Source organism: Vanellus vanellus (genome assembly GCF_965231255.1).
Source record: "Vanellus vanellus genome assembly, chromosome: 9".
Lineage (NCBI taxonomy): Eukaryota > Metazoa > Chordata > Aves > Charadriiformes > Charadriidae > Vanellus > Vanellus vanellus.
This window is the reverse complement of record NC_138914.1, coordinates 1,105,002-1,125,989: the sequence shown is the minus strand read 5'-3', so window position 1 is coordinate 1,125,989 and position 20,988 is coordinate 1,105,002. Positions and strand designations below refer to the sequence as shown.

The 20,988-nt window shown below is 38.1% G+C and overlaps 1 protein-coding gene across 1 annotated transcript in view; it reads left to right on the top strand.

The window, feature by feature from the left end:
• FHIT (fragile histidine triad diadenosine triphosphatase) overlaps positions 1-20,988 on the top strand; it is a 613,325-nt gene that overhangs the window by 151,315 nt on the left and 441,022 nt on the right. The window lies entirely within an intron of this gene.

The following is a 20,988-nucleotide window of genomic DNA, read 5'->3' as shown; positions in this document are numbered from 1 at the left end:
TTGAGTCAATGTTCACCTCCTTATTTCCAGCAGCTAAATTTCATTAAAAGACAGGCAAATTATATCGACTAGCTTGCTAAAATTACTGTCCAAAATAAGCAGTTGCACTTGCAAGTCATAATGTACAAGAGAGCTGTGTTTACTGTTTAAGTAATGGCAATTTTAAAATAAATTGACTATTCGTGTCCTTGATTATGGCTTCTTGCATTAGGCAGCGTCAGTTTATTTGTGTCTCAGGTGTTGTCTTATAAAGTACGTTCTTTCAGGGAATGTTCCATAATAGTCATCAATTGACCGTGAACCCACAAGGTTATAGACTAAGAATCTTCCAGTTTTAAAATAAGTAACTTTTTCAGCTCAGTAAGTTCGATGTGGATGTCTGAGCAGCTACATGCTTTCAAGCAGCTGTCCGTGACTAAAGAATTCTGATTTGACTTGCTTCTTCCTAAGTAGTGATACATGAAAACACGCAGCAAAGGAATCAAACCGGAAGAATCGGAGGTTTGCACAGAATTGCAGGAGTTTGGTCTCACTGGTAGAGCAGAGATGTAGTGGGGTGGCCTCTTGGCTTGAGTGCTGAAATGTATAGACACAGGATGAACAGACTGGGAAGGGGAGGGGCGGGGAGCGCATCCTATGGGGAGGAGGGGTCTGAATGCATGGAGCTCTGCTTTGAAATAGGTGATGAGCCAGTTGAGAGCTTTTTGGGTAAAGATCATTCCGTAAAATAATCATCCGTAAAAAATCTTTTGGCTTTATAGTGTTTTAATTTGAACACTAAGAACTGGAAAAACTTGGCATCAGTAATTTCTTTTAAAGAACCTTTTGGTCTCAGCCCCTTTGAGACTAGGGAGCTTTAAAGTGACTATATCAATATATTATGAGGTATTTGCATATAATATTGAGCAACCTGCACACTGGAATTTAGAAGACTAATGTAAGGTATTCCTTCCCCTGCCTTGATTTTACGGAATAACAGGGCAAAAAAAAAAGAGTAAAATCATAGAGATGGGAGAAAGCAGATTCACTTATAAGAAGGAGAGGTGGCAATAGATAAATTAGAACAACTGTGCTCCTTAAAACTGTTTTTCAGTGTATGTTAAAGGAGGCAAGTAAGGCTGTGGAGTGAAAATCTGAGAAGTGAATGAATAAATAACTTCATAGAAATCCAGATACTCTTTTGGAGTCCTGTTATCTTGACTTGAGAGGGGATGTACTGGGGGCTTGTACATGAGATGTGCTTTGCCCACATCAGAAAGCAGTTCTATAAGACTAAGATTCTTCTCAGAGGCCTGGTGGATGGCATCGCAGAAATAATAGCTAAATATACGTTTTTTCTAAATTTTGGCCAACGTTTTTAACCTCAGGTGCACAAATGAACTAGTGTCATTCTGTCCCTTGGTGGAGAGGATGTTTGACGTATGTGAGGTCACACTGCATAGGGTAGCAAAATTGATTTGTGCTAAAATACAAGAAAGGGATTTTCTACATTGCAGATGCATAGATTTGTAAAATGCAGAATACGTCAACCAGCATGGCAGTATTTTCCAATATATAGACAGAATGGCTGTGAAAATGCGTGCAATGCAGTAACAGGTCTGGATTTCAGAAACTTCACCTTTAACAGTGATATTGAAAAATAGCACAGTAGTTGATGGACAGGAAAGAACAAATTATTATTATTATTATTATTATCAGATTAAAGGTCTAGGTCTAGATATGTTAAATCCTGAGATGTAAATTACTAAATTGAGCAAGGAGCTACATGTGTATTTCTCTGGTTAGTGTAGGTGTGAAGGGGAAAAAGTGGTGGTGGTGTTAATTTTTGTCCATGTGTTTTGTTCCAAGATCAGCAGTCCTATAAGGAACAGAAAGTGGCAAATGTGCAGCAGTATCTCAGGGCAGTCCTCCCTTCCTCTGTGAGCAAAGGACACCATTTCTGCAGGAGGATTCTTCCTGTTTTGAGGCATCCAGAGGGCTAATTGGCACCAAAATAAATTTTGCCCGATTATAAAAGATTGCAGGGTTGACAAGGTCTACTGCATCAGTTTTCTAGACACTGGAATAAGCTGGTTTTGATTGCTTAACACTTTGATTTTTTGGGCCAGATTTAAAAAAAAAAAAAAAAAAGGAAATTGAAGATTAGACCCCCTATATGCTCCTGTGATCCAAATGTAATTTTCAGAAGTGTTCAGTATCCAGTCATTCTCATTAATGTCTCATTCAAGAAAATGTGGAAGTTAACCTGTACTCTGGAATACAGCAAGCTGGAAAGAAAATAGAGTTTTAGCATGTTCTTTAGTCATGAGATATACTTGCCTATCAAAATAAACAAAACAGAAGAATAGATAGAGGCATGGCTAGTGTTTATAAAGAAATCACAGGCCTTCCTGATAATAAAAAACTGTTCAAGAGGAATTAATCCTTGGGAAACGATTACCTCTGTCATCCAGCCAAGGTCAGTGGCACATTCAGTTGATAGCTACGTCAAAGACAGAAGCATAAATTAAAAGAATACCATAACTCCAAGTCAGTTGGGGCAGAAAATGAAAAGAGTGCAACTTGTAGGTTCTCCCTTAGCAGTTCCAGTTTTTGCATACAGGCTTATGGTCTTTTCTGTGGTAGTTTTCATTGTTAATAGTTCTCTCCCAAATTACATCCCAAATAGCCCAGGAAAATCAAATCTTGGCTATGTTCCGGTAGTGCCAAGATGCTATGGCCAGTAGACAGAGCTCTGATTTTGTGCCCACAGTGGGTATGTTGGTAAGCCTGGAAGTGATTCTACTGAAATGAATTTAAGCACTAATAGTTGTCGCTAAGTGGTAGAGGAAATATCTGTCCACAAACGCAGAACACGTCCAGTGCCGGAGGCATGTACACGTGCACGTGCTCTGGCAGTTGGACTCAACAACTAGTCCTGTCACAGCCAGTATTTATACATACATGAAAGTAGTAATTTTATTTGTGTCATAAACATTTGAAAAGTGAAAATATAAACCTAAAGGATTTAAATGATCCCTTCTCCTTTTGTGCCCCACTGCCCCAACAGTCAGCCAGAACCCCTTCCCACTGCTTTTCTTGCAGTTTAATTTATAGGTTATAAATAATTCTTTTCAATAGGTTTTGCTTTGAAGTCTAACTTTTGAACTTTAATGTGCACTACAATACTATATTGTTGCATTGGCAAACAATTGGCTGAGACAATGTAATATGATTTTAAAGCTGTTTGCTTTTGCCTATTTTAATAAAAAAAGAAAAATGGAACAGAAGATATGACTAAAAGAGGTCTGAATGATCTTAAGGCAAGATGATACTGTTACCACATGAGAAACCTTGTTTCATGTCACATGGGACTATTGGGAATGTTCTTTCTGTCTGTAGCCTTTTAAGGAAAATAAACAATCACGTTGACTAATGTTTTGCGTTTCCTTCTACTCGTCTGTGTGTATTCCCCTTGTCTGTCCGTCCAGATTGGAGTTCTGGGGCAGAGATTGTGCTGCTTTTTCTATCTGGATATAATGTAGTGACTCTCGGAACCTGTCTGAGTACGTACTGTAATAATGTTTAATCACACAATACAGGCAGGGGCTTCTTCCTAGGTAGAGACCCTTCCGTTTTATGTAGCGTGACTTGTGGGGAGTAAAGGTTTAGGTTTATTTTCTGTTTGCTTTGAATTTACAAATAGGTGTGTTTTTAGAATTTTCATGAACGTTATGAAGTAGAATGAGGTGGTTGTTTTTGTTTTTTTTTTTAAGTTACAACCGATACGATATAGGGATAGGAAGGAAATGTGGCTACGTTAATCAAAGTTGGCAGCTCTTGTTACTGGAGCACTCTTTGTATCCATTTTTAAAGTGTTTAATAAAACATAAGGACTGTTTCTCCTCTTTCTAGTCTGTAGTCATCTAACTGCACTGAAGTCAAGGAAGGTACTTTTCATGTACCCCACAGTAATGAAAACCATAGATTCTCTTCTGCTGAAGGTTTCAGCATCTGGTAAGCAGTTTCTTTTCCTGGGTTGGAAAAGAAATCAGCAGTAGGTAATGACCTCTGTTTAAAAGTCTTGATGCACAGTTGGCAGCTTTTCCTGGCTAGCTCTGGGGCACTGGTTATCTTGGATATGAATTTTGGGTCAAATTTTATGTAAATTTATTTCTGTAAATCAGATAAGGCTCTAATTTGATTTACTTGTTTAAGGAGTGAGAGGATAATTTAGTCTCTTGGTTTTATTACGTATTCTCATTGTGCAATTCTGTACGAGTGTATTAAAAATAAGTGAGATTGCTTGATTTTGCATGAGGCTAGGAAATGCATCCTTTCAAACCTCTGAAGTTTATGTTGTGTACTAAATGCATAAGTAGTTCTGCTGCCTTTCCAAGACGAGATCCTACCCGGTGTAGACTTTGGCAACTGCATAATTAAGACAGCCACAGAGGGCAGCAGTTTAGCTTGGGAGACAAGCACGAATTTCCCACTGAATTGAAATGGAGATTGTGAGGGTTCACCTGAGCCAACTCAGGCTGTCCGACTACTGGAACTACAATAGGGAAAGGAACTCTGCAGTTCTCATGGATGAAAAATAAAACTTGTTTCACTGTGCTTCTATAAGAGAAGATGTTGAGTACAGACATCTCTGTAAAAATTACTGCTGACAACTTTGCAGGAAGAAATAGAAAAGTGTTTACAAGAAACATTTTAAAACTAATTAGAATGGAAAGCAGTTTCTGGGTCTGACACAGAAAAGTGGTTTGCTGAACTCTTTTTTTTTTTTTTTTTTTTTCCTCCTTTTCCCATTTATCAAAGAGATTTTTCATCATATTGCACATCTGCAGCCTTCAGAACAAATTCTGGCAAGAGTACTCAGCGTCACCATGAGAAAGAGCCTTAGATATTTCCCCAGGATAGAAAAAAGCCGACCCCTATCAATTCCCATTTCTCAGACAGAATGATGCCTTTAACGGTCTGTAATGAAAGTTTTTATATGTGAGGGGGATTACTAACATCAGCCTGTATTGTTCTTCGACGTGCCCCAAAAATGTTGCAGTAGAAAGGTATTAAAGAATAAATTGTGGGAACTGAGTAGCCCCACCAGCACAGTTTGTCTCTTTGCCCTTAACCAGTTTGTGTCAGGATGAATTCCCTCCTTCACTGGGCTTATTGAGTTTCGCTAAGTATTTCTGTTTGTGTGCTTGTTTTGGTTTTTAGTTTCATATGTTCATCTCATGTACGTTGGTGACTTCTTGTTCTGCATTCATTGTCATTATCTCATAATTTAAGGGAAAGAAGTAAACCAGTAAAAATCTTGTGTCCCACTCCTCCATACAGTGGGAGCAAACCTCCTCAATCCTTTAGATGCAAAGGGACGGTTTGCGTGGAGGTTGTGATTGAGTGTCACTGAACTGGTAATCGTGTGAAAACCACTAGGTCTAAATCGTTAGGTATCAGCTGCTGCCATTCTCCAGAGAGTACTTGCTATGACTTGAGGTTAGTGCACATCATTCGCCTACCCACAGAATTATATTAAAAAATAAAAATTTAAAGAAGTCATCTATTTGGAGTGCTGCAGTTGTTGGTCTGTGCTCCCTACTTATTGGGATGAATATACAGAACAATAATTTCCCTGATATTTCTCAAAAAAACTCAACATACAGAAAAATCCATATGAATTATGTACATTTTTGTAACTATTTCCTTAATTATAGAAAATTAATTCACACATGATTTAGAACATATAAGCATGGACTGAAAGATAAATATCTGCATAAATGATTTAATGAAAAGGGAACGGATACATGTGAAGATTAGCCTCAAATGCAGTTCTGAATCCAGAGCTCAGATCTGATATGCCTAAATTAAATAATTTGAATAATTAGAAATTTATCCTCTCCCTTAGGGAACATTGTACCTTTCTAATTTTTTAAAATGTGGAAATATAAATTAAACAGAGCTCACTTTTTAGCTTTTCCTACTGTTTTTTTTTGTTCTTGCTTTGTGAGAGATAAGATCAAGAGTTAAGCCCTGCCTAAGGGCTGCTAATCTGTCTGCTCTTGATCGCCATGCCTCCTTCCAAGAGGCCAGAATACTGACTGTAAGGTTGATAGGTTTCTGGGTTCTGTTCTTTGCTTTTCAGTCCCTGAAGAGTACAGGGTCTCCTGCTAAGACAGTTCTTTTTATACTCTATCCTGTAGTAAAAAGTAAGCTGCATTTTAGCAGGACTTATGTTTTTAAACAAATGAAGATGTGCCCTCAGCAGAGGTATTTATACAATAGCGTAATCATTGTAATGGTTCTTTTCAGGCAAAGTGAGACATTTTAAATGAGCTCTTTTCCTATTCAAAACTCTGGAATCATTGGAGTGGGAAGCTAATAAAGTTCAATTTTAAATTCTAAAGGAGCGTGGGGTTTGTGTGTGTGTGTGTGTTAGGAGTCACTAGTCTTTGCTATTTCGCCTGCTAAACGTGGGCAATCCGTTTCTCTGGCTCTCAGGACACCTGCCTCGCTCTTAGTTTTCACTGAAGTGGTATTTGGCATTGGCCAAATCATCTCTTACTCTCTGTTTATGAATCCATCTCTTCAGCTTGTTAAATGAGATGGCAAATGCTTTTTCTTTGCAGTGTTTATGCTGAAGCTGCTGCCTAGCATTCCTGATTTGGCTAGGATCTTAGTTTTGCTGTAACACTGAGAAATGACTTTTTTTTTTTTTTTTTGTCTCCGCATCCTAAAAAGCAGCAGCCGCATAGTATTCTGCTGGAAATGGCTCTCTGGACCAGAAGAATGTTTAATTTTCCTTCAAAAACTTAAGGCTGGATGTGAGTGCGTAGGTGACAATAGAGACATGTAGACAGTAAGAAAAACTGTAGCCTGCTAAGTGCTGGTTTCTTGCAAGAGCTTTTGTAATGGTACTGCTGGTTCCCTGCCTGGAACCTCCAAAGGGGTTTGGAGCCCAGAAGTCGTTGCTAATCACTGCTAGCTGACGATAATGACAGTTTCCTGGATTAGTGGTATAACTGCTGTGTCTGCTCCCAAAGATGGCTACACTTCCAGAATGAAAGAAATTGTTCCCATGTAAATAATCTGTAAATTGGGTTTATAGTTTGTCAAGAAAGTTGGGTTGTTTGGAGGTAATAGTCTCTGTTTAAATATGCCTTTCTTGTTGCAAGAGTTCCTATCAGGTGAAACGTAACTGGGATCTGTCTGTTGGCTAGCTTTCTTATATGAAACTTGATTTTATTTTTTTTTTTCAGTACTTTTTAGACTTACCTCGGAATGCATTGGGTCACGCGGGTCTGCAAGAGTTGCATCCACCTTTCATCCTAACCAAACGCTAGGATGCGCTAGCATTCCCTTGTAGGAAGGCTTTTTCTGGAGTAATTTTCTCTTGAGATTCCTGGAGACTTGTATTAGACTTGTGATAGGCCTTGCACCAGCCCTGTAGGATGTGGCTATGCATTGCAGAAGCTGGCGGAAACACACTTTTACTGGTTTTCTTTATTGCCCAGAATCATACAGCCATTGCTGTAATGGAATACAAGTGAGCATGCTTTGATCTACATTAAAGATCCAAAAAATGCTGCGCTTTTCTGTTGGTTCTGAGTTGGCATGTCCTTCCCTTAAAATTTTCAGATGTTTTCTGTTTAGAATAGTGCTTATATTTTAGATGCATTGAAATTAATCGGAAGCTTCAACACATGTTTGAGTGTTGCCTGGAATAGGAATGGCCTTTTTTTTTTTTTTTTTTTTTTTTTTTAAAGGAAAAAGTGCATAAGTGTATTTCTGAATCAATCTCCAGACTCCAGAAACATCACTTTCTTCTACCTGGAGAAGCACTGTGACATATGACGGTGGCAGTGGCTGCTGAATCCTTCTGAAAACTTAGAACTATGTTGTATGAATTTTGTCTGGAATCTTGGAAAAAAAAACAACCAAACAAACCACTGGAGATGAAAGACCACTGCTCCATGTGCTGCTTTATACAACTCTCTAAGGATCAATTTTTCTGGTACTGGTGATGAGCAATTGTACCTAGTGGTAGTTTGGTAGCCGGTAAGTTGATGGAATTCCAGGACAATACAGACGTTTAACCATCTGCCTTTTTTGTTTTCACTTGAATAAGCTTTGCCCAGTTCAAACTAAACAATTTTGGAAGAGACTTAAGAGAGAAAAAGCCAAATATGTGTTCACTTATTTACAAAACAATATATTGTACTTAGTTTCAAGTATTGCTTACACTGTAATCAGCTTTTTAAATTTAGTTTTATACCAGATTGGAAATAAAGATGTATGTACGATTAGTGACGACCAGCCTTCTAACAGAGATCCAAAACTCTTTAAGTTATATTTTGAAAGTAAAAATAAATCACTGTTTTCCTGCCTGTGCTGGCAGACTTTTTTTGGCACTGAGAAAAGAGGCTGCATACCAAGTTTTCAAAAAGGTGCAAAGATAATGTTGATTAATATGGGTTATTATGTAAGTACTGGGCTAGCATTCATAACAGAATCAAAGGTGTAACAGAAATTAAACTTGCATTTAATTTTAATTACAAATTGCCTCATTTACTCAGTCCCCTATCACACCTGTCTGCTCAATGATCATTATTGTGACACTAAAAGCAACAAAATATTGGTGAACCTGCCATGGACAGCAGAAAGATTGCTTAAAGGAGCTATTTCCTACTTCAGAGAGGCAGACCCCAGTGTGGTCACCTTAGTCAGACTTCCACAGCCACTGGAGAAAGCTGTACGACTTCCTCAAATTAATTCATGGTTGAATTAGGTCTTTCAGAAATACACCTTATCTTGATTTCTTAAAAACGACTCTTGATAGAAAATCACTGCTCTTGGTAATTTATTCAAATAATAAATTATACTTAAGAGAAATACACCGAACAAAACATGCACTTAATTTCTGGTCTGACCTTTTTTAATAGTTACCATTTTCTATCAGTAGAAGCTTTTATACCATTGTGTTTTTAGATTGTGAAGATCTGTGTGGCTTGTAGCTGCTTTTGCACCCAAGACACTCCTCAAGCTTCCCTTCAATAAGTGAGATAGATGGAGTTCTGTGCCCTTTTGCAAAGTATGTTTTCGAACCGATTTGTTGTGTTTGTCTTGCTCAAATATTCTTCAATATATCCACCTGATTAAAAAAAATATAAATGCTTGAATGAAACCCTTTTCCAGCTGTGGCTGTACCAGTGCCAAATACAGACATTACTTTAACATCCCTCTGTGCGCTTGGAGATTTGCCTGTGTGCGTGGCCAGTGATGATGCTAGAGCTCGGCTGCAAGGTATGGGAGATTAATTCCAATGACTGTAGGTCTTTTCTAAACCGCTGATTCTCAGTGTAGTTTCTTGACACGCAAATATGACAACATACTTTTTGTTAAACTTGACATTTAGTGCAGCCTTTACTCTTCTTTGCTCAGCTTTCCCAGTCAACCCATCTTCTTGCTTTGTATTTTTGTATTTTAGAGCATTCTTCAGTCTATCATGCACAAGCTTTATCTGTAATGATTTGTTTCCTTTAAAATACCAGTAAAGAAGTTAATGTGGGGTTAAATGACAAATTCTGCAGTGTTCAGCTAAAAGCAGGTGATTCTTACTTACAGTTATTTATTGATGTCTATTCATGATTTTTTTTTATATATTTTGTGTAGTTCTTGAAGACTTTACATAATTCCAGTTTTCTAATGAAAATGTCGTGGACTGCTAAGTTGTTTTGCGAAAAGTGTATAATTTTGAAGATGCAGTCTTTTTTATCAGTCAAGCTTTTGAAATGCGTTAAAAAAAAAAAAGTTAGTTTCCAGATAGCTAACTTTATTTCCCATAAATCTATCTCGAATGGCATTAGTTTTACTTTATTTTAATTGCTTATTAGTAAAGTTGTATATCAACCACTCCAGTATTTTGCCACTAGCTGATTTCAGGCTAACAAGAATATAATTACCTGGCTTGCCCAATTTGTGGGTTTTGGTTTTGCTTGCTTGTTTTTTAAAGCTTAGCAACGTAATCTTTTTCTGACACTCTTGATGTTGCTTGGCTACCTGTCTCAAAATTCTGGGATGCAAGTTATCCAGGTCTATTTAATTTGAGCAACTGTTGATTAATTTTCTCTCCCTAATTATTGTTGCAGAAAGCACCTCACCCTGCTAGTGCATCATCTAGCTTTTTCCTGAAGACCTAATACTTTGTGAATACTTCCATTTTTTGTCTGTATTATTATTTCTGTTAATACTTGTCACAAACCATGCAGGTATACAGCTCACCTATAAATTCTGTGTTCTTAATGAAATCTTTCTTAGTGTCTTAAACTCTGCTGGCCATTCATTTTTCTACATTGTGTCTTTTTTCCCTGGTCAATTATGCGATTTATTATATTGCTGGGAATGGCTTTACATTCTTCTGTTCGTTGTGTGTCTTTCACTACTCATCTAAACCAAGTCAGTTTATTTTTTTAAAAATCAATCTGATCTAATTTCTGTTTGAGTTATGACTTTCTGTGAGCTTTCAGCACACTCTTAAACCGTGCCTGAATTTATACACCAAATCACTTGTTCTCAACTGAATTTTATAATGGACAATTCACACTGTTTTATTAGCCGGGTTTCCATAATTGCTTAGTTTATTGAACGTTTACTTAGTGTACTGTCACTTTGTTTTGTTCTCTGGCATTGTGGGTAGTTTTGTTTTGTACGTCTGAATCTTAACTGTACTTACGGTTTTGGGGAAGGGCTAAGCAAAGGCGAGATTGGTGATGTTTTCGAAATGGTCTTCCAAGAACTGTGACATCACATTCCTTTCTCTTTTTCGGTCTAGGATTGGTAGATCGGTCTATTTCTTTGACTATAGCTTGTCACGTTTGCTTCCATTTCTTAGTAATTCTTTGAACAGAAATGTGAGCAAATATATGCAGATGAAAAGTACTGTTTAAAGTTGCTCTGCATCTGAGACGTTGGTATTGCCAGGTACTAGAAAATCACAGAGCCCCATGGATCATTTCATAGAGTGGAAACAGCATGTGTTCAGCAGAGCTGGGGTGGATGCTGAAGGGCTTGGTTTCCTGTTCATAGTTTAGAAACAATCATAAGAAAATTCCTATAACACTTGTCCTTTGGAATAGACCTTCCGGTGCTTAGAGAAAATACTTGAGTATATTCCATAGAAAAAAGCAGACCAAGGAAGTTAGTCTGGTATAGTCTACCTTGTTTCTGCTATAAAGTATGCGTTTGATTTTGATAGATGAATGGAGTTTGGTTTGGAGGTGTATAGGTCAAGAAAAATATTAATAATTTGTCCTAAGTATTTCTGATGCTCTAAATAAATATAGAAATTTATTTAAAATTTGTGAGAAGACGTATCTGTTATTCAAATGCTCTGATTTGGAATAGAGATTTTGAGGTAGAAGTTAACGGACAGTATTGAATCCTGAAACAATGCTATCCGTTGTTTGTGAATTTGAGTGTAAGCCTGATAAGCACAATCATAGAATGATTCTTCTTCCTCACTTGAGTAACTGCCTGAAAAAAAACCTGTCCCTGGTTCATCTTGGTACAAAAGGACATTTGAGGATAATAAGTTTTTGTTTTGGAGTATTTTTATTTTTTCTAACTGATACTTATGAACACAAAATTTCTGCTTTGGTTTGGTCTTGCTCTTCTTGTATATGAACATTTTTCTGCTATAAAACTGATGTAAAATGTGCTACATGTAACAGTGAAAGGGTGTACGTACTGCTGAAAGTTAAACAGATGACAAAAAATTAACTGGTATCATCTTACTTTTGACTGCAGAAATAGGTCTTTGCCCGAACTAGGCAGTTCAAATAAACTGTGCAAATAGACAATGAGTTAATGGTATAAATTAGAAGGGGATTAGTAGTAGATGCCCTTTATTCATCAGAGGAATTTCAGAGAGCTGTATTAATTAAGAATAACATTTTCCAGTTTCAATGTTATTTCATATTATTGTTTTGATATACCCATGTTGAAGGGATACGATTGATCTTGAGTATTTGTTCTTGAACAGAATAGGTATATCCATTTATCATCCACTTTTTATTCCTCTTCATGTTTGGGGAACTTCACATTATTAAAATCATTTAAATCTGCATCAAATACTAGTCTGACTTCTGGGAGATCCATACCGTTGACTGATGAAATAGGCAAATAGGCTATAAATTCTTTCAAAGAGTAAAATAAATAATGGAAATTTTACCTCGTCTAACTTTAGGTAAGTGAAGCGGCACTAAATGATAGCCGAGAAGACTAGATCTACAATATTGATGTGGTAAGCGGGATTTCTGAGAACATATCTTGTCAGTTAGTGTGACGGAAATCCTTCCTTCCTGTGAAAAGGCTTTGGATCGTGCCTTTAGTAAATTAAACCAAAATAAAGTGAGAAATTAATTTAAAACAGTGTTGATTCAGAAATAATTAAGTATTGCAACACTTATATCTAATGCAGTCGAGAATTGTGTGTAAATACATATTGCGCTTAGGCTTACCTGGCTATTTACATACTATATGCACTCCAGAATAACAGCCTTAAATGCCTTTAAATGCAAACTGCTGCTGAGGTTTGATTGCTGATTTGAGATAATACTTCTCTTGCGTCTGGAAAACAAATACCTCTGGGGAAATCAATATTTGTCATGTCAGATTCTATACCTTCGTTTGTTGGGGGAGAGGGTTGCCTCTGGGGAAGAGCTGATCGCTCATATGCTACTGTATTAGCAAGATCTATTTGCCGAATAAAGGATTGCTCAGTCCAGATTCATCTATCATCCCGCTCTCCTCTGTCTCTTCCCTGAACACCCTGCGCCAGGGTGGGTAAATTCTACATGCTGAACTTGAGAAAAGTAATAGCTCTGGCTCCCGGTGCCTTGGCTTGTTTCCTATGGACCCAATAAATGTTTGACTGTGTATGTTTGTGTTCAGTAAGGATAGGGAATACCAGTGTACGGGAAAGAGAACGGGGATTGTAACTAGCTGGAGAAACACGCTTTACTGAGGTTTTTCTCCAACACAGAAATAACGACAAAGTGCGTGCAATAGAACTGCCTTTTTTTCCTCGTATTGTTCAATGGGTATAGGCATATATATGTGTGCACCAAATGTTTGTCAAATAAATGAGAAATACATACCAATAATATGCTCTGATATGTTTTCAGAATTCTCCCATGAAGTACGATGCTCCAAATAATTCCTCATACACATTTCTTCTTTAAATAAAAAGCTGGTTTCTAAATTTAACCATCTTTTCTCTATTGACATGTAGAAATTGGAGGAAAAAATTTACCTCCCTATCCACCTGGGTATGGTAGGCACAAGCGTGGTTCCCTCAGCTGTGCCTTTCTGAAGGTATATCTCCTGCAAAATGGGATCATGGCGCTCTGTTTGCCCCATGCACAGAACAAGTGTTCACCACGGGGGAACGTGGCTGCTCCGCACACCGCTTTTGCGTTTGAAATCATATTTCAAGAGATGCAATTGCCTCAGGGACGACTGGTGGGATTGTGCAACTCTTTCATCCAAGACTACTCGTGCCAAATTGCTGATTCTGCAGGGTAGCTTCGTTGGCAGTAATGCAAAGGTTCCCCAGAGTCTGCTTGCCCCCCCAACAGTGCAAGTGCCCAGGGCACAGGCGCAGACTGAGGCGCTGCATCTGAGCAAATTTAGAGATGCAGTATCCTGTGCTGTACGTTCTGAAGAGATGTATATAAAAATACTTCGTAAAAGTAATAATTTTGAGTAAAGTATTCAGCTGAAGGACTACAGATCAGCTACGGCTATAGCAGTCTGTAGACGTTCTTCATGTCAAACAATGAAGTACTAAATATCAATGCACCTTAAAGAGTAAGGCCAAAATTCCACTCTTCAAAGTTAACACATAGGTGACTCACAGCTTGGAACGTATGTACTGCATACAGGACTGGAATACTTTACTGTGTGTTGCTGTGTAGCAGTTGAGTTTCACGAAGTGCATGAAGAGTGTGTTACATGCAAACAAAACAACAAAAGAAAATCTCCAAGTGTTTTAATCACTTGAGACGTTGTGTTCAGGAAATGTTCAGTTTTGTGGCTGTGGGTTTCAGTGCTTTAACGCTGTAGCAGTGCGATACTGGAAAGCGAACTCCTATGAAGGCTCTTGAACAGGTCAAAGGGGAGGGTGTAGGGAGCATGTTGGATTGCTAGAGGGTAGATAAGCATATATTAAAATAAGAATTAATTATCAAGTTTAATACTAAATAACCTGTAGTAACTCAGGGTGGATTGTTAGCGCAGTTACCTCAGAGAGCACGAGAATGGGAATTAGTTGTTAAATCTTACTGTCAAAGAAAATCTTCCCTTGGAAGTGATCATCTATTAAACTGCATTAATTTGTGAAGTTTGACATTTTTTGAAGATTTAAATGATACAGAAGACAGAATTATATCTGTCTGGAAATTCACATGTGTTCATACATATACATGTGTACAAACATCTTGTTTAATCAAAAAGTAAAATATGAGCCAGTTTACCTATTTCTGCTGCAGAGAAATGATACTGGAAAAACCTTGCAATAGGCATGCTGGGAGAACTTGATCACAACAATGCAAAAGGAGCTTTCTTCAGTGCACTTGTAAGAACTTTCAGTGAAGGGGATGTGGATATTTTGCTTGTGCTAATCATGCAAGGAAGCAGGGGAAAGAGATTGGAAGAGGATGGGAAAAACACAGCCTTCCGTGTTTCTAGTGATTATTTGGAAGTCAATCTGTGGCAAGATGCCATCTAACAATTTGAGGGAGTAATACCGATGTAACATAAGAGCGTGCTGCCCCATAAGGCTTGTGATGTTTTTGGTGGAAACCTCATGATTTTTTTCTTTGGTGTTCATTCATAATCAACCTTTTTGCCCATATTGAAGAGCAAGTTTCTGGGATTCGTTGTGGAATGTCCATCCTTGGAGATTCAGCTGTCCAAAGTCGTGGTTGAAACGATCTAGTGTTTGTGATAGCTATACTTTTGTCCCAAGGTCGGAGGTGAGACTTGCAGAGATCCCTTCCAGCCAACATTTCTAGATTGCGTAGGAGTTCTAATAAAAATAGCTACTACTTCGCTCTGCACCTTTGACTTGCTGATCTTCTAATACTTGGGGGGGGGGGAATGCACAGTTTATTTATCTGGTTGTATTGCTGTCGGAAAAATAAATTATTAGCTAACTGAAAGTTGAAGGTGGTGTGGGGGGTGATTGTTTGTTTGTTTTGGCCATGTTGTCCTTTTGGGTTTTATGATTAATGATTAAATTTGTTGATTTCATACCAGTTTGTCTTTGCAACAGGCAGATTTTCTGGCAGGTGGTAACATCTGTGTGGGATTTTTAAAGATGCTACAAGTCCTAACCTTGGAATACGTTAAGATCTCCATAGTGCTTTTTTATGCAGTGTTTGTGTACTTGTGTATTTGTTGTTGTTTACTGAAATTTGCTTTCTTGGAAATTAAGTACTTCTTCAAGGGAGAGGAAAAATGAGCAAGCTTTCCATGGAATTTTTTCACTTTCCTTTTTTTCCAAAAGCTCATAAGATGAGAAATGTGCATCCATTTTACCAATTCTTAATTCAATTATAGCTTAAAGGTGATTAAATTGTAGGGTTTAATTTTTTTTTTTTGTTTCTTTGCCTTTTTTTTTTTTTTTTGTGGTAGAAAATGTTAGATCATTCAAAAGACTTCTGGTTTCTGGATAAATTTTTACCATTTCAAAATGAGAGCTTAAGTTTCTCAGCTACACTTTCCCTTTCTTCACATTACCAGATATTATGTGACCTCGTACTTCAGTACATTCTAACAGAGTTTAAATAAACCTTTTCTAAATTAGTGAAAGAAAATTAGAAAATTTCCAGGGAAATCCCTTGCTACACAGCACATCTGTCAGTGCATTTCAAGCAGGAGTAATTTTCATCAGCTTCCATCAGCAGTTTTGTTCAAAACTCAAATAAAATGTTTGCTAAAGGCAAATACAATTATTTTAGGGCATATCTCAAAACTTTGATTAGGTACCAAATATTTTAGTGTTGAAAATGTAATGTCCCAACTTGTATCAACAATGAACTAGTTAGATGCTTCTTTTAGTTTTTTATTTGAAATGATGCACAATAGTGTGAAAATCTCTGGAGACATTCTGTAAGCAAAGTGAAATAGAAATGACTACCCTTTTAAGTACTGATAATATGCAGAGATGTTTGTCTTCATCACTAGCTGGAAATGTTGCATATCACTATGTAAATTTGATCTTAGTCGTAATTAAATATTTAAAAGATGTTGGCTTTCTTTTGCCCTTTTGAGAAGGTGGAATATTCTAGGTAGAACATCTTCTGGCTTCATATTACTATAAAAATTGTTATAAATATGTAAGATCTGTTGACAAGGTGTAGTGAATACTGTCAATTTGAACAAAGAGTGTCTTCTAAGTACTCTCTGAAGACAGATAGTTTAGTTGGAATGGAATAGATTTCCCTTAAAGACCATTGTTAATTTTATGCAAATAAAATTAGTTAAAAGAGAATGTTATTCTCTTAAGGTTTTGTACAATTAGTCTCTGGGAAAATCTACTGTATTTTTCCAAATGATCAGTAAATATGTGATCACTTTCAAATGATTTAATATTCAAAAATACCATTTTAACTGGAATACATTATGTTATTTTAGTCCTTGAGTTCTAGGAAACTGCTGGAGCTGAAACTTACAGGATATGGTTCTGATCTCCTGTTGCTGGGTGTAACTCTTCTTGCTCTTAATGAGCAGCCTACGTGTCATCTAAATGAAATCAGGACTGGAAACTGTCGCGCTTCCTGGAGTCTGCTGTCTTGGGTCAGGTGGCAGGACTGCTTGTTTAGGGCTCTTTCTGGAAAAGCTGTGCTGTCAGAGGGCTGTCGCAATGGTATCCGCTGCCTTGAGAGCATGTATATGAAGTCTTGGGAAGGAGTCGGTTGACACCGGAAAAGGACTTGCATATAAAGCCTCACAAGTTCAGCCGTCACCCTGCTCCGATATGGTGCAGAGGGGCTTTTTTTGGAAGAGGAGGAAGGCACTGGGGAGCATGTCGGGGAGATGCTGTTACTCCTTGATTCCCGTGTGTACTTCTGGCTTAATTTCTGCCTGACGTATTTTCACACGAACTAGCAAAGGGAACGTGTCAGCTGCTGTTATTGTTGAGAATTACAATTGAATGCCTTTGATAAAAATGGAAAGGACAGTCCCCTGATATATTTTCCCTTCCCAAGTCCCTTATGGTAATACATAGTATGTGTTAACAGAAGTAGCACTTGGACCATTTCAGGCAGCCGAAGAGAAAATTCAGTAGAAGCCCTGCTGAATTTACCAAGCCGAGGCAAGCTTGGTATTTTGTTTTTCTCATGGATGTTTTTTAACCAAGCTTTGTTCATTACCACTTGTGCATGGAAATCAGAGATTCACAATGAGATCATAATTCATTCTTTGTATATAAATAGTACACGTACAAACTGCATGGAGAGAAGGTTATGAAGAATGCAAAAGCAAGCAGTCAAGAGAAGAGGGTGTTAACATGAAGGCTGGCGTTGCAACCTAAATTCAGCTTCTCTTATGCCTACGCATTATGATGAAGTCTTTAACTATTAGAACACGTAATACTTTTCCAGAAGACTTCTGACACAAGATGGACAGTACTCAATTAATGAGCAGCTATTCAAGATACTGTTTTATCCTTAGCGTATGATATGTGGCCCTAGGCCTTATTTACAGCACATCGTTCAGACGCTGCTCAGAAGTCAGAATTGTTAATTTCCTCATAGGCTTTTCTGTGCTGCTCATCACTACAGTATCCAAGTGCTTCACAGGTTTCAAATTAAATTTATCTTCACAAAACCCCAGTGAGGGATGCAGTATTATCTCTATTTTACAGATGGGGAGCTGACAGAGATTAAGGTCAGAAAAATTCACCAAATTTGGATGCACATTTTAAGACATAAGATTGGATTTTTAGAGCCCTTCAGATCATATAGTACATACTGTGTATTTTTGTTGTGTCTAAATATCTTCCCCAGCATCTGAAGTGTGTAAACTGAACATTTGCATGGCGCTATTGATCGCTGAGGAAAAGTTTGTATTTGATACCTTGTGCGGTATCACACGGGAACTCTGAGCTTTCTCTGAAAGAGGTGAAACTCCAGTGAATCACCTGCAGAGGAGAGGCAGTCAGTCCTGTTGAAAACTCTAATACATGATTTTATTATTAAAGACTCTTTCTCAATGCTTGCACATAAATTGGGTTTACACAAGCCATCTGAATTCTCATCCCTGTCAATTTGATTGTTTGGTTTTTGCAGTGGAGAAAGATTAATTGGGAACATTGAAATCCGTGATCTGGTTAATTTGGGGAAAGACTATTAATTGAGAAACCATATTGCCTAAAAGGTGGTACTATCTTTTCTATTAAAAATATTAAGAGGATCTTTCCAAGTGTACTTCCTTTTATTTTCATAGTAATTCAGATTTCTTTCTTCTATGAAGACATTCTAAATACCAGAAGATTCATGAGTGCGTATAGCAAAATACTGTTCCTCTGTGTAGAATAACTTGAACTGGTGATTCGTACGTGTTATCTCCACGTTTGTATAGCAAGTAGGTTTTACACGTAGCTGATTTTACTTCTGTTTTCTCCATTGACTGTTTATGCCAATTCTTCTTTTAGGCTTGCTGGCTGCCAAAGGAGTGGCATACGTAATTCAGGATAACACCTTAGTTCTTTTAAACCAGCAGTACGGATCTGAACCGAGGCTAAATATTTGTGAGTCCTTCTGCTTGTCCTGGTTCCGGCCAGGATGGGGTTAATGCCCCCCCGCGGCCGGGCGGGCCATCCCACGGGCCCCCTGCCCGGCGGCGGGAGGCGCGAGCCGGGGCCAGGGGGGCAGTCGCCGCTCGGGGCGGGGCGGGGCGGGGCGGGCCCGGTCGGTGCGCTGCGCCGCGCCGCGGTGCCGTACTCGCGTTCTTATGTTCCTTTACCGGTGTTACTGGTTTTCTTTCTTCTTCCCTTTGGCTGTTCTGTTAACTTGCACTATTTCGACCCACGAGTTTTGCCCTCGTCTGCCGATTTTTCCCACGGCTGTGGGAGCCGAGCGAGCGGCTGCGGGGCTCTGTCGCTGGCTGAGGCCAAACCACGTCGCTGTTAATTTTGGAGAATTTAAATTTTATTAGATTGACCAAGGAAACAAGATTTTATGGTATCATTTTTTGGCAATTTGTGCTCTCCTAAGTCTATCTGTGCTTTGTTTACTTATACATAAGATGGATATTTCTATATATTTTTTCCGAAGCGCTCTGAAATCTTTAGCTGACAGTGATTAGACAATTTAAACATTTCTTGTGTGCAGCGTGGCTCTGCCTATCTGAACAGTGGCCATGTATGTTGTAATTGCCTAGCTGGTTAAAGAAGCAGTTTCTTTAAACACCTTTTTAGTGTTAGCCTGCGTTCAGCTTGGTGTTAGACTACATCCCTCATGCTCTGCCAAGTGCATAGCTTGTATGGAACTGGAAGGCCACTCTCTGTGTAGGCTGTTGGGAGGTTTTGTCCTGACTATGAAGTGCGCTTGTGTAAGCCAATAAATCTCCTACAAAAATAAGACAAAACGATTCTTTTCAGTAGTTTCAGTCAAGGTCTCTTGTTTACCGTTGTAACTGTTTCCAGGCTGCTTGGAACTATCTATTCCCAGGGCTCCGGGGTATTGCTGAGACATTACTTGCAGCACAACTTCTTGCTATTGAGGAAAAAATGGAAGTTAGTGAGAACTTTACTTGACTAAGTAGAATTACCTACTCGGTAGCTTGTGTAGTACATACGTATCATGTAAATGACCTTTTAAATAATAAAGACCAGGCAAAAGGCATCCATTATTTAAGAGGTGCAATGATAGTCCAAAGTTTTCATTAGAAATAACAAATTCATGCCCACCCTCTGTGAAATATTTGATACTGGTACTCAAGCAGTCAGTGCTGTAAGTGGAACTGAGCTGGCAGTCTGCTTTAAGATTCTCTCTCCTCTGGAAACCAGCGCAGTCAGGAATTCACAAATAAATCGGAGCTTCAGCTTTGACAAACGGCAGCCAAATTCTTGAACCTACAGAGGGATCTCCAGTTGAGTTGTCTGCCAGTTTGCCATGCTTCAGCCTAAACATTCATCCTGCAGATTGCAGATTAAGATTTAATCATGTCTATAGATTTCTAATTACTCATGAATACCTTATTAGAAAGCCTTGCTGGCAAGGAACTCCAAGGCACTTTCAGTAGATTATACAGAAATTTGTTCCAGAATTAGTTGCAGAACAGTCATCTGGCACTCAATTCTTGTTTAAAATGTTATCAGGTTTACTGACAAATGAGAACATAATACTGTCTCAGTTATTCCAATTCACCGTGTGACCATAAATGTGGGGTTTTTTTTAATCTTGAAAAGTTAAAAGGAGTAACACTAAAACATTTTTTTTGTTGATGCCTGAAGTGATGCAAAGTTGGAAAGGAAGCCAGAAACATAGCAAAACCATACAAAATTATTTGCTTGGTTTATGGCTTGATTATGTGACTCATGCAATTCTATATGGTTGGACTAGGTAAAAAAAAAATAAATCACATAGACTATTGCCTAAAAGGGAAAAAACCCAGGAACCTTAGGGTAGCTACAGACAGATTAAAATGCATATTTTTCAGGATATTTGGCAACCATAAAGTAAAAAGCAAGCTGCAGAGTGGTGTGCATATGCAATTAAACGTTATAATTAGTACATGCTACAATGTACTTATGACATAGGACCATTAAAATGATACACTTGTAGAAACTATGTGCACAATTTCTCTATGTTTAAAGAAACATTTTAAGCAGTCCTTAATCTTTTACCAAAGAAGATGCAGGCCAGCATATTGAAAATGAAGGTTTAGGCTCTTTACCACAATATCTCCCTCTCTGGTTTTGACTTCTCTGCA